Here is a 13,714-nt window from a genome sequence, read left to right on the forward strand (position 1 = left end):
CGAATGTAAACCGGAAACCCCTCGTATTTAATGTTATACTATATAGAATTGCACAGGGGACACTTTCATATACACTATATTGATGTTGGCAATCTGTAGGTGTTCAGTGGAAATGGAGACGCTTTGATATTGTGGTAGATTTATCTTAGCTAGCACGAACATCCGGCAAAGCTCGCTCGTGAAGTACTCTTAAATACGATTTTTTTTTGCAGATTTCGTATATATTATTATAGTTAATATTCTATCAATTGTTATATTTTATAAAGTGGCGATTTCAATATAATATATATATATATATATATATATATATATATATAACTTGACTTTTCTCAGACATAATCGAAACCAAAATTCATAAGGAATGCTTGATAAAATTATTCATAAAAATATAGATGACTTGAGTGCCATCAGTTATAATTGAAAGCGAAACCAACACATAAATATATCTTGGCAAAATCCTTCATGACAAAAAATGCAAGTGCATAACAATTAAACGACCGGGGTGGAACGTGACAGAAAATAACGAGCACGTTAATATATAGATTCAGGTGTTGTAACATTTTTCGACTGTATTTTTAAAAAAATGTCACCAATTTCGTAACATATTGCTAATTATATGCTAATGTGTGTTACATTTATAAATAACTCCTAAAATGCTTGTAAAACTGCAGATTAATAATAACGTCACATTAAGAATTTTCTCTGCAACATATGCCTTATACATCCTTACTTAAAGATTTAGATATAAAAATTGGTGACGGTAACAATTTCTATTTTGAGTGTTTACCGAACCAAAATAAAACTTGAATAAATAGAGATTTCCTTTTCTATAGAAGGAGAGTAGCGAGACGAACTAAAGTATATAAAGTAAACAGTCGTAATGGCGAACGGGTCACGTACGAAAGTAATAAAAAAGAAAGAATAAACTCCTTAGTTTAAAATCCCCATCTTCATCGATCGATGATATTACGGGCGGCGGCTGCAGGAGTGGGTAGCTAGTTAGGTGTTGATCGATTAGGCTGGTAATTGATTGGCGACGAAAGAGACGTGATCTGACTTTGCCGGCTCTATTGGCGTTCGGAAATTGAAGCCGGTCAACTAGAAGAATATAAGATTGGTCTTCTGAATTCAAAGTCAGATGTTACTGAAAAGAATATGTTTCAGTCGGCCATTACTTGCATATGAAAGCTGACGATTTTCCCCCCATTCATTATATGAAAAAAAACCCTGTATTATTTAAACTTAATCAAATAACTTCTTAAAGGTTGAGTAAACTGTATTCAGAAATGCTTACAAAGGAAAGATAACGTTCTTTTTGTTGTGTTAAATATTGGTAGAAAATTGATTTTTTTTTTGCAGCCAAAGGGAACAAAGAAACTGATGCCCTTTTTATATATGCTTCCTGTTTAACATAAACAATCTACTTTTTGATTTGGATGTTGGAGGACCATTTTTTGTACGCAGTGAGTCCAGTTTTTTAGCTAATATTTTGACTGTAGTTTGGGTCGTGAATTTGGACAGCAGTGTTTCTTTAGAAGCGAAGCATAGCTAGAAATCAACATAGGCAACTATAGAACAGTAAACACCACATTAGTAAATTAAAAACAAATTAAATTTACAGAATAAGCACTGAAAAGTAAATACTATCTTAGGCCGAAGATTAGTCATGATTTTTTTTTTTAATGGAAAGAGTAAAGAAAGTAATCTAATTACTACGACTAGCAAAAATGTCCTATTGTATCTACATAAAATAGCATGAATGGTTACATAATTCAAATAGGGATGGAGATCTAGATAACGCAAAAATTAACTAAAAATCGTAGATGTACTAATGAAAGAGACTGAGCCTAGCAACTACATGTTTGAAAAATAGGATCACAAAAACACACACAGTGAATGTGGAGAAAAGAAATGCAAGGACAAACTTATTATACATATTCTTTGAGGTTCATCGAAACTGCGTAATTTTTTAAGACACAAAATAATTTAGATTTTCACATACCCTCAGCAATCTGTGTATTAGTTGTTCTCTAGAGAAGGACAGATATTCTTTAAAACAGTTTTCATTGCTCGCGAAGCTTATTTGGCAAGACAGCCTCTCAGATAAACCTACCCCTCTCCCGCTTGGTCCTGGATATCACCTTAAACTATAGTCGATGGTTAGGCTCCAGCTTGCGGGCTTTGGGGGGACCACCCTTTAATTGCTATTGCTGCCAGGTTCAGTCTGACCGAGAATGGTAGTATCTGTAAGGGTCCCAACTATGGATGAAATATAAACGACTTGAACCCCCCCCCAGATATTCTATTAAAATAAAATTCTTCAAAATCACTGCATTTGCCATTAAATGACTTGAAAAGCGTTGATATGCCGTAAAACAACCAATCGACGCCTCGTGCTTTATTTGTAGTCATTGAATTAGCGCAATTTACGGATTCGGCAATAGAACATTATTTTTACAGCAGCTTCTCTTGTAAGGCAAAACATGGCTATTTGTATGCTGTAAAGATATTGTAAAATATCAGCAAACTTGTCTACAGTGACAATTTTTAAGAGTTATATTTACAAGATAGTAAATAAGACCACACACATAAAGAGAAGAAAAGTGAAATTGAAGTATTAAATGTTGCATAAAATTGTCATTGTCCAAATTATTTAAAGTATATCAGAGTAATAAATTGCGCCCATTTTGTAGCTGAACTCAAACACGTACAGAAATCGCGGTATTGCGTCTTTCATTCTAATTTGGTTAAATATTTATTTCTGACAAAATACTACACCTACAGGCGGTTTTAATGTATGCACGGAACCAGGAATAGAGAATATACTGCAACATGCAGACAATGACGACCAGTATGCGAATCTTCTAGACCTTTTCCTCACAACTTGGCCTGACCTATGTTCAGATTCCATTCTGTTTCCTCTTGGGTCATCCGACCACTCTATTGTATCAATTAAGATAAAAATGAAATGTAATAAGTACTCAGACGGACCTCTAATTTGCATGCTAAGTCCGTCAAGTCCAACGTAGATGAGCAGCGGATTGATTCCCACCAGTTTTGGCAAATAGCAAACGAAATCCTGAACAGAAACGTGTGCTCTATCCCAACTACCATCAATGGACCTGAGGTAATCTCGTCAGCATCACACAAAGCCAAACACTTTGCCAGTGACCTTTCAGCTAATTCTACCCTTTGCGACCAAGTCCACCAACCCCCAATATTTTCCTATATCAGAAAACACGCTATGTGATATACATATATCTGAACGTTATGTTGCCAAGCTAATCACAAACCTTGATTCCAGTTAAGCAACACGCCCTGAGGGTATTCAAAATATAGTACTCAAAAATCTTTAACCAGAACTAGAACCCATACTTACAAAACTGTTTAAACTTTGGCTTAAGGAGAATAGATTCCCATCACACTGGAAAATATCATCAGCATGCCCTGTATTAAAGAATTCAGGTTATCGCTCATCCCCCTCTCAATACATACCAATAATGTGCATCACGAATAAGTTGCTGGAATCTGTGTTAAATACAGAAGTAATCAACAATCTCAATAAAAATAACCGTCTTAGTAACACTCAATATGGTTTCCGTTCTGCTTGATCTACAGCAGATATGCTTACACTTATATTTCATAGTATTAGCAAATCTCCCGACGGAGGTAAACTTTCTAGGGCAATTGTTCTTTACATATATTAGGCCTTGGATAGGGTATGGCATAAAGGTTTACTTCACAAGATCTCTAGCTATGGTATACCTGGAAATGTCTTAATTATTAAATTATTTCTCTCTGATAGGTTCATAAGAGTAGTAGTTGAGGGGCAAAAATCAGAAGCTCAAAGTATTAATGCTGGAGTCCCTCAGGGATCCATCCTAGGCCCAACTCTATTCCTGATCTAAATTAATGATCTTCCAAATCACATCCTTACATCATACGTAGACATTTATGCTGATTACAGTACCATCTATGGTAGCACATCTAAGAAAGGAAACCACCAAGTTCTCTCCGATTCTCTTTCCTCTGCTCTTGAACACGTGGTACAATGGGGGTAAAGGAGTATCTTGTTGCTTTTAATGCATCTTAAACCAATGATCTCCCTGTACCTCATTGGCGTTCTGGTCCCCATTTGGCATCAATTGAAATGAATGACTCTCATCTTGGGGAGGCTTCACGTTTTGTACAAGCTTCTAGGTTTGACCTTTAATCCTGATCTTAAATGGAACACGTACATCTAATCTTTTTCCAAGGCCGCTGAAAAAATGGTGGGATTTTTCTATCCATCTAGTAGATATTTTACTGCTGATGCAATTCTCTATCTATATGAGAGCCAGGTGCGTCCAAGAATGGAATACTGTTGCCACATCTAGGCAGGAGCTGCTAGGAGAGATTTGGCCTGCCTTGATAGAGTTCAAAATAGACTTCGTAGCCTCGTACGAGATTCCCTGTTATATTCCCTGAAACCTCTATCTCACAGAAACAGATGTTGCGAGTTTGTCTCTGATGTATCGTAATTTTCATGGAAAGTGTTCAACTGAGCTTCTATCTATAGTAACCCATCGCCAAACTCTCACAAGAAACACTCCTGTAGCTGAAAACACTATCAATAATCCCCCACTCTTTATCTCTGCCTAAAACTAAACATAAAATCTATGATGAAAGCGTTCTTTGAACTGCACGAAATAATAGTCCGAGATAAAAAAAAAAATTGATATACTAAAATGAAATAAAATTAATACGTATTAGATACGCCAAAGCAACGCATTATTTCAAAATAAATTTATATTGTTTGAAATTTATATTGAAATTTATATTGAAATTTATATTGAAATTTATATTGAAATTTATATTGAAATATATATTGAAATTTATATTGAAATTTATATTGAAATTTATATTGAAATTTATATTGAAATTTATAGTGAAATTTATATTGAAATATATATTGAAATTTATATTGAAATTTATAAATATATTTGGAAGATACACTTAATCAGTATGCCTCTCTTTTTTTAGCCATGTTCTTGTTGGAGCATAGAATCAGAAGTATGTTAGTTGTTTTTACGGTAGTCTTCCCAAATGTCAGTAGATGGTCTGCAGCAAAAAAGGAAACCGGTTTTCATCAAACGGAAATAGAATCATGTAGTATTTTTAGGGCGACAATTTTATCGTTCCACACTGTATTTTTATGTATCTTTCAACATTTTTTTTAATTTTCTACTCTTTATACTCTTTATCTATTTGTCTTTTTCTCTCCCTTTCTCTCCTTACTCTGTCCTGCTTTCTCTTCCTCTGCCTCCTTACTCTCTCTTTCTTTCTATCTTTCTCTCCTTCTCTTACGCTCTTTTTTTCTTCATCTGTTTCTGCCTAGTTTCTATCTCTTTCTTATTTATTATCCTTTAGCCTAACCTATTGTTTTCATCTCAAATTTGTTTCATTATTTTCTAGTTCTTTATCTCCCCTCTCTCTTACTTATTTATGACTCTTTCATTTGCTCTTTCTTTCTTTCTTTCTTTCTGTATCTGAACCCTTTATATTTTTCTCGTCTGCGCTTTCGTATTATTTCTCTCTCTCTCTCTCTCTCTCTCTCTCTCTCTCTCTCTCGTTCGTCATGGCGAAGTCACGTTCGGGGTTGTGTTTCTTGACACAAGCGCTTGTTGAGTTTGAATAAAATAAATACGTATTAGATACGTTTGAAGCCAAAACAACGCATTATTACAAAGGAAACAGATATCTATTTTGTTTGAAATTTATATTGAATTTTATGAATATATTTCGAAGATACACTTCATCGATTTAATTAACTTTCCATTCTATTTATTTTCTTCCAGTCTATTTGTGAAAATGCCTATTGAACGTATATTAAGAACAATACTTACTCTTCAAAAGAGAGTAGTAAATGCAGCCACGTAAATATCATTTCTATTTGGTCCCGCAGTCCTCATTTTCAATCGATGATATTTCTGAAAAGGAGAGGCGTGAAATCTGTGTACTACACTGGCATCCTCTCTGTAACAAGCGCTTGAGATTTCCTAATTTGTAATATCTATGTCTATATTCACTAATAAAGGTGCAAGTGGTAAACATTTTAACCGTGCTTACGTCATCCGCTTGATAGTCAGGAACCCAACCTTAGATTAAACCCCAAAAAAGCACTCCCATAAGAAAGTGCATTTACTGAATGGATTCTGGGCAATGCAGTATCTTATAGTAAAGTGTCTCGATGCCATATTAAAGAAAATAAACGGCTTCCCCACGGGCTGCAAAATGATTCACTGTTCGTTGTTTTTTGTCTCTTCCCTACTCAAAAGAATTACTCCTAGAGCTCTAACTAACCTTACCTTAGAGATCGTTATTTCAAACTTATCACATGTTGAAATCCAATTGCAGTAGAACAAAAGCTGACATATGTTACATGTGCAGAACTGACATAGGACACATTTTTCTTAACTGAGTTAGAGAGTAAAGGATACCAAAACTTTATATACACCGTCTGACTTAAGACACGTTATTGGCATGGAATATGTACCTATATTAGTGATGGTTTTATATGTGTTAAGGACATCACCAGAGAAAATCCTAACTTGCTATGTATATGATTTTTTTGTGGGGCTCGCTCGCACCATGTTTGCAATCTATCACCTTCATTACAGCGAAAAGTTATCGTCTGCTCCTGCATAGGCTAACATTAACGTCTCTGGAGCCTTCAATATAACCGGCTGAATGGTTATCCCACTCAATATTAACAGTGCTGAATGGTTAGCCCACTCGAAAAATACTGATAAGAGGTGGTCTCATGTTTTCTCAATTGTTTATAACCTCACACAAATTGTCAGGTCCCCACCCGTATGTCCATCAATGAAATTCAGCATACGAGTTTTTCAGACATTTCCTTGCAATTGGCCAGAATTGTATTCATCATCTATACTGTCGCCATATAAAAATCAAATAATTTGATAAAAAATCAAATAATTAATCTCGCTTTATATAAATACCAAATGTATTATGTCCGAAACATGTGCCTTTCATCTCCTACTCGATCACACTACATTAATAAACCCTCATCTCCAAGTGATCATCAGGTTTCGATAAGTGATGTAAAAAAAAACCTTCAGATTGTTTTAGCTTTAAACGTTATTTACATACCATTTCTGTCGATATAACTTCCCATTTTTTAGGTAATACTAGTCTTACTCAGAAAACTTTGTGCCCAAGGTGGGACCATTTTATAACACTAAGGATGCTGCAGTTGATAGAGTACGTGAAATAATTCAGTTGTAAATGTCATGTTCATGAAGATTGAAGGTTCAATTCTCAGTTCGGCTGATCAAAAATAGGATTGCCACCCCCGCATTAATGTTAGACAGTTTGTGCAAATACCCGAGTTTGGAACAAATATTTTGGAGTAAGCAGGTCTGAAGTGTTAATGGCGAGAATGTTGTACTCATAGCAGTCAAATAAGGAAACACAGACAAATAATAAATCATACCGCACAAAATTCAGAACCGTAAAACTGTCACAAACTCAAGAATTACAAACATTTGTTTCAACAATTTTCGATTATTGTATTTCTGTCTTTTTTTTTCTCTTAAATAAGAGAAAAAGAAAAGACAGAAGTATAATGTATATGGTTTGGTGACCAACAAATATTTTAGTTTTTAGGATACACCGGTATTTGCCGACGCATATTTTTATTTGTTTTTAATGTTGCTGTCTGAACGACGCGCTAATCAGGAATAAACGTCTGTCAAAAAACAAAAAAAAACCCAAAAAAAACAAAAACAAAATATAACATAAAAACAGAATTCGTTGTCATGTCTTTGAAAATAGTTCGACAATATTTGTTCGAACAATGCTTATATAAGTTTTTGTTATAGAATTGGTCGTCATATTTCTGTCAAAAATCCATAGTAAATTAAAGGAAATTAAAAAAAATCATAAGTTTTAATGTAGTTTAGTCGATTTATTTCATGTAAAAGTTTATTAAAACAAAAAACTCCAAAGTGTTTGAAAATGTTTCTAAATATTGTAAATGTCTTAAATATTAATGTGTATTAATTGTATTTTCCTACATTTACGCCAGTTTTATTTTCACGCCGCTTAAGCAGATATATATCCATTACATTGTCTGATTTGTAAAATATTGTTTTTTTCCATTTATTTGTGATTAGTGAGTTCGATTTTCATGACTAACTTTTCACACTGCTTTAACATAATCTTATTTTTGTAGGTATTTATTTACATAAGCACTAACTACGCTATTTGCTTTAAACTGTCGAATTCTATATGTTATACTATTCTAAACAAGGCAGTCTATTTAAAATTTGGCGGATACAAGTAATTTTCGAGATATGACATGCATTATGCACTATAATTCACCGTTCTATGCACGCGAGATTGTAATTCTTTCAGCACGACACTACCACCCACTTTATTTTTCCTGGTTTATATTTTTGCAGAGGGGTATGCTGACAATATACATAATGGTTGAACTTGGCAGTGTCCCATTAAATGAGGTGTCTATTCCAAAATCTTTTCTCACCATAGCGATGTTGGTCGTGTCTATTCTATATGACATCCTTAATCTAAGGAGGAGCGGTTTGTCAATTCCGACATCTGTTCTATTAGGACGTTAGGAATGTCCCACCAACAAATGTAGTTTAATTTTTTTATGAGTAAATGGCATGTTGCAACCGGGCAACGTTGTAAAGCGGGAATTTCTAGGTATTTTATACGTGTTTTTTTTTATATTTAACATTAATTGATCTTCTCAACAAAATAGTGTAAAATACACTAGGAGTGAAAAATAATTTCAAAATTTCTCAAGAAAATTAACATATATAATTACATGTGTATACACACATATCTATTTGCCTCTCTCTCTCTTTTTTCTAATATATATATATATATATATATATATATATATATATGAGAGAGCATCAGATATAATAATGAATTTGAGCCACCACCGATATTTGTAACCTAGAATCACATCCAATATTAGTAACCATACAATTTCGCATTGTAGTAAATTCTGAAAAACCTAGACCAGCTATAATATTGCAATGGAAACTGTCAATGAAAATTGGCAACTAGAATATACACTTTCGGATACCCGCTGTCTTCTGTAAATTCTTTTTAAGTATCCCGAAATGTAACATCGGGAAGAAAACAATCATGTTTCTTACATTTATGACATCGCTTTGAGTGATCGCTATATTTGGATCAAACCAAATAACCTAGTATTATCTGCAAAGAGGAAGTAATCCATTCAACTTAATTTTACATAAAAAATATAATTACACACAAGTTCAAAATTTATTAAGTTTAACCGTGTTCGTTCTCGCGTATATGTTCATTTGTAGGAAAATAATAAATAGTCTACTCCCACAAATGGTAAAATATATTCCTGGAACTAAAGAGCTATGCCTTGTTTCTACGTATAAACTCATCATATATTGATAAAAAATTGTATAAACTGAATTAATGGTTTCATATTAATTTGATTACACTATTTTTATGAAATCAAATACAATTTAACTGTGATGAATTGTGTGCATTGAAAATCCGTAAAACATACTCAATTTATTTATCAGTGCTTTATGATCATGGATTGAATTAAATAAATATATAAAAATAATGCATATTTTAATTTCTATATAACAAAATAAGCATATGCTCGATTAGTTTTGCTCGCAAGTACTAAGCATTGATACATTTTAAGAATTTACTTATTTTCAATGTTTCACTACAATGAGTGAAAGGAATTAGTACAAAGAGTTTGGAAATGGTGAAAAAAAAACAAAAAAAATATCATCCACGAAACATGTAATTTGTTTATCCGCAGAGCAATAGACAGAGCGTTGTTTACAAAGACCATCAAAAAGAAGCTAATTGGATGATAACTGAACGTGTTTCAGTAAACGAGATAAAAAACAACTGACATATAATTAGTTTTTACGTGCATGTTTAGGTGTGGTCGTTGGTTTTGCAACAGTTCTCGAAAGTATAGTCTTAAATTGTCAACTGCTGCTGAGACTAGAGCGATGACATGTTTGGCACAATCGAAAGAACGCTGTGAAAATGAATTGAAAAATTGAGTGATGAAAACGACCTCAACATTAGGTGTAGATGCAGACGTTAACCTCAAGCGAATCGGTGGTGTCGCCTAGATGCACACGCACACATATGTTAACTTATATTTTCAGCATGTGTCTTATGTTGTTTTTTCTTATTTAGTTTCATTAAATTTTCATAAATGCGTGCACAACCCTCGACAACCGCCAATGTAAGATACGCTGAAACAGCTAAGACAAATAAGACTACATGAAACCAAACGTTCAGGTCTGCGATGCTATCGAGCGAGCTTTCACATTATTACATAAACAATATCATAAAAAATGTTTAAATCACTATTGCAAACAGTATAATATTAGTGGTATTATAAACAAAAAAAATTGGAAAGAAAACTAGACGGCACATACACCCGTATGCTAAGGACAATATTAACTATATCTTGGCAAAATCATCCCACGAAGCAGCAATTTTAGTACAATCTACCTTTTTTTTACATGGGGTTCACCACTTATCAAGGCTCAATTGCCACTTGGGGGTAAGGGTTATTGTGTGTGCAGTAATCAAAGGGATAGTGTAGTAATAGTATTGGAGAATTGGTAAATTTGCATTACTAAGTGGGCGGTTCATCAGGAATTTGTGTTGGGCTTGAAGACATCCAGGTTGAAGTCGAGAGGGAAGCAGGCAAGCGGAACAGCGGTCCACAGGCGTTCAGTTCTAAGAAAGAAGCTTTGTTAATTGAATAAATAAATTGTAGACGTCTACTCATCTTTATCGTAATGTTTTCGTGATCGTTTGGTTTTGTAAAATATGAAAGCTTATTTTATTTTAAATTTATTGTTGCAGCCATGTTTGGAAACGTACCCTTTGCTTATTGGATTTTCGAACATTAAGGTGAGAAAATATTATGTATTGATATTATTAGTGTGTATAAAAGCGCTTAAATATCTTGTACACCGAACTAGAATAACTGAAATATACTATTTGTAATGAATGCGTATACTACAAAAAATCCATCTCACTCACTATATATCTCTCTCGCTATTTGACATTTTTCATATCTAATTTCAAGATAGCCTTTATGTGAAAACGATTACATTAAATGTAGCTATTGCACGGGTCTCCATATGGAATCATATAACAATAACTATTTTTAACATACTATTTAAATGAGAAATGTCTCGCAAGTGTCTTACAATGCTTCATACATCGAACTGCATAATTATTTTACGATATGAGCGAAGCAGTAATCCACATCTGTCACGTTAAATACTATAGAAAAAGAATCTGTTTTGTTCGGAATGTCATTTTCTGTTATATTAGACTCCTTTGCTCGAGTAAAATGAGACGTCGCATGAAGGGTATGTGGGATAATGAAAACAGTGCGCCATAAATGTCTATCAATCGTCTATATCGTGTTTTAAGGTTACAGTATTTCTCCTTAATACAGAAGTGAATGATATATCGTCGAAAAAAATATTAAACTTTTCTCTCAATTAAATATATTTTAAACGAACCAAACATTTTTGAACACAGTCATCTCACTTATAAATGCCAAGAGACCACTCGAGGATAAGGGTAAAACAGTGTGCAGTACTCAATTGGGCAATATAGTAATCGATAGTATTTGGAATTCGGTAAATTTGTTAACTAAAGTGGAACGGCTCATCACAAACTGGTTTACGTTGGATTTGAAGGCGACCCTATTGTAGTCAGCTGGAAAGCAGGAAAACGGAAGACAGTTACAGCAATGCGGTTATGAGAAAGCTTTGTTCATGGAATCTCCGTTTTGATTTAGGCACAGATAAGGAGTGGGGAAAATTATAGACGGTGATTTCAGCTAGTCTGGTGTTTTTTGAAAAAGTTTGGCGAGGGGGGACCAGAGAATTGAGCTCAGACTAGCACTTGCCATGGAAATAACGATAGAACAACGACAGGCTCGCTACGTCTTTTCTGTGGGGAAAAAGGTTGCAAGGTAGAGAAAAGAGCACCCCCACCAAGCCACGAAGTCTATTTTGTACTCTGTCAATGCAGGATATGCTGGGTTTAGCAGCTCCCGCCCAGATGTGGCATCAGTACTCCATCTTTGGACGTACTTGGCTTTTATATAGATAGAGAATTCCATCATTAGTGAGATATCTTCTGGAGCAGTAGAAGGATCCGACCATTTTCCCAGCGACCTTGGCCACAGACGTGATGTATGTGTTCCATTTAAGATCAGGAGTAAATGTCAAACCCAGAAGCTTATCGAAACATGGGGCCTCCCCTAGACGGGAGTCATCCATTTCAATTGATGCCAGATGGGGATCAGAGCGTTGATGATGTAGAGATAGGAACTTTCTCTTAGATGCATTACAGATAACCAGTCACCTCTTTCCCCACTGCACCACGCGCTCAGAGGAGAGATCATCATTTACGACCTTTTATGCGTTGCCATAGATGGTCGTGTCATCAGTATAGATGTCAACGAAAGATTTAAGTATGTGTTTTGGGAGATCATTAATGTAGATCAGGAAGAGTTGGGCCCAGGAAAGCCTCTGAGGGACTCCAGCATTAATACTGTGGGCCTGTGATTTCTGCCCATCAACCACTACTCTTATGAGCCTATCTGAGATAAATGATTTAATGAGCAAGCACTAATTGGTGGGTGTATTGCTATGGACTCCACGATACGGAGCGCTAACAGAGGACGACCTTGATCCACGTACATCCAACAAATAGCACACGTCGCCAACTGTGAACCTGAAGATCTGAGGCAACTGATGGAAGACAGGAAGCTCTGGAGAAGAAGAGTCACATAGGTCCGGGTAAGGAGCCCGTCATGATGATGATGGTATTATCCCATTGTTTATAAAGTATTCGAAGTTATACAACACAGTAATATATTATTTCATAAGTCAGTGATGGAAATCTTACATTCGTTTAGAAACTGAACTACTAAAGTAAATCTATTTAAATTATTACAACTTCATATAAAATATTCTCTAAGTTCTGCTATCGATAGTTTTGAATTCCTATGCTGAGGTCTGGCATGGCGACTATTTTTTTTTTCTATAATTTTAAACAATATATGCGATCTTGCGTGATTTGTACGCTGAATCTTTACAAAGATATCCTTAAATATAATCAGTTCTAGTAATCAAATAGAGGTAAAGAAGCACACAATTTTTATTGATGTGTCGTTTGTAAATCGACCAAAACACGCGACCAACAGCGTGGCATACTCTTTCATGGGGCTTCTAATGGAAAAGAGTTATCAGGTATTTTCATTTTTCATATTTCTCAACCTTTTTTTATATCGATCACTTATGATAATTCATGATCTAATGAACTTTTGACAAGCTTCTGGGCTTGACAATTACTCCTGATCTTAAATGTAACACGTACATCAAATCTGTTGCCAAGGCCCCTGGAAAAATGGGGGGATCTTTCTATCGATCCGGTAAATATCTCACTGCTTATGTTATTCTCTATCTATATAAGAGCCAGGTACGTCCAAGGATATAATACTGTTGCCACATCCGGGCAGGAGCTGCTAGAAAGGACTTGCCCTGCCTTGATAGAATTCAAAATAGACTTCGTAGCCTCGTAGATGTCCTTTTCTCTTCCTTGCAACCTCTATCTCACACAAGAG

General features: G+C 34.7%; 1 long non-coding RNA gene across 2 annotated transcripts in view; it reads left to right on the forward strand.

Annotated features, from left to right (window-relative positions):
* Window positions 1-13,714, forward strand: part of LOC145241551 (uncharacterized) — a 1,723,551-nt gene that overhangs the window by 1,101,260 nt on the left and 608,577 nt on the right. For both annotated transcript variants that reach the window (XR_013862573.1, XR_013862574.1), the window contains exon 5: window positions 10,927-10,974. This is a non-coding gene — a long non-coding RNA (uncharacterized LOC145241551). The remainder of the gene's footprint in view (window positions 1-10,926; window positions 10,975-13,714) is intronic.

The sequence above is a fragment of the Euprymna scolopes genome, chromosome 20, assembly GCF_053919585.1.
Source record: "Euprymna scolopes isolate OS-2025 chromosome 20, ASM5391958v1, whole genome shotgun sequence".
NCBI lineage: Eukaryota > Metazoa > Mollusca > Cephalopoda > Sepiida > Sepiolidae > Euprymna > Euprymna scolopes.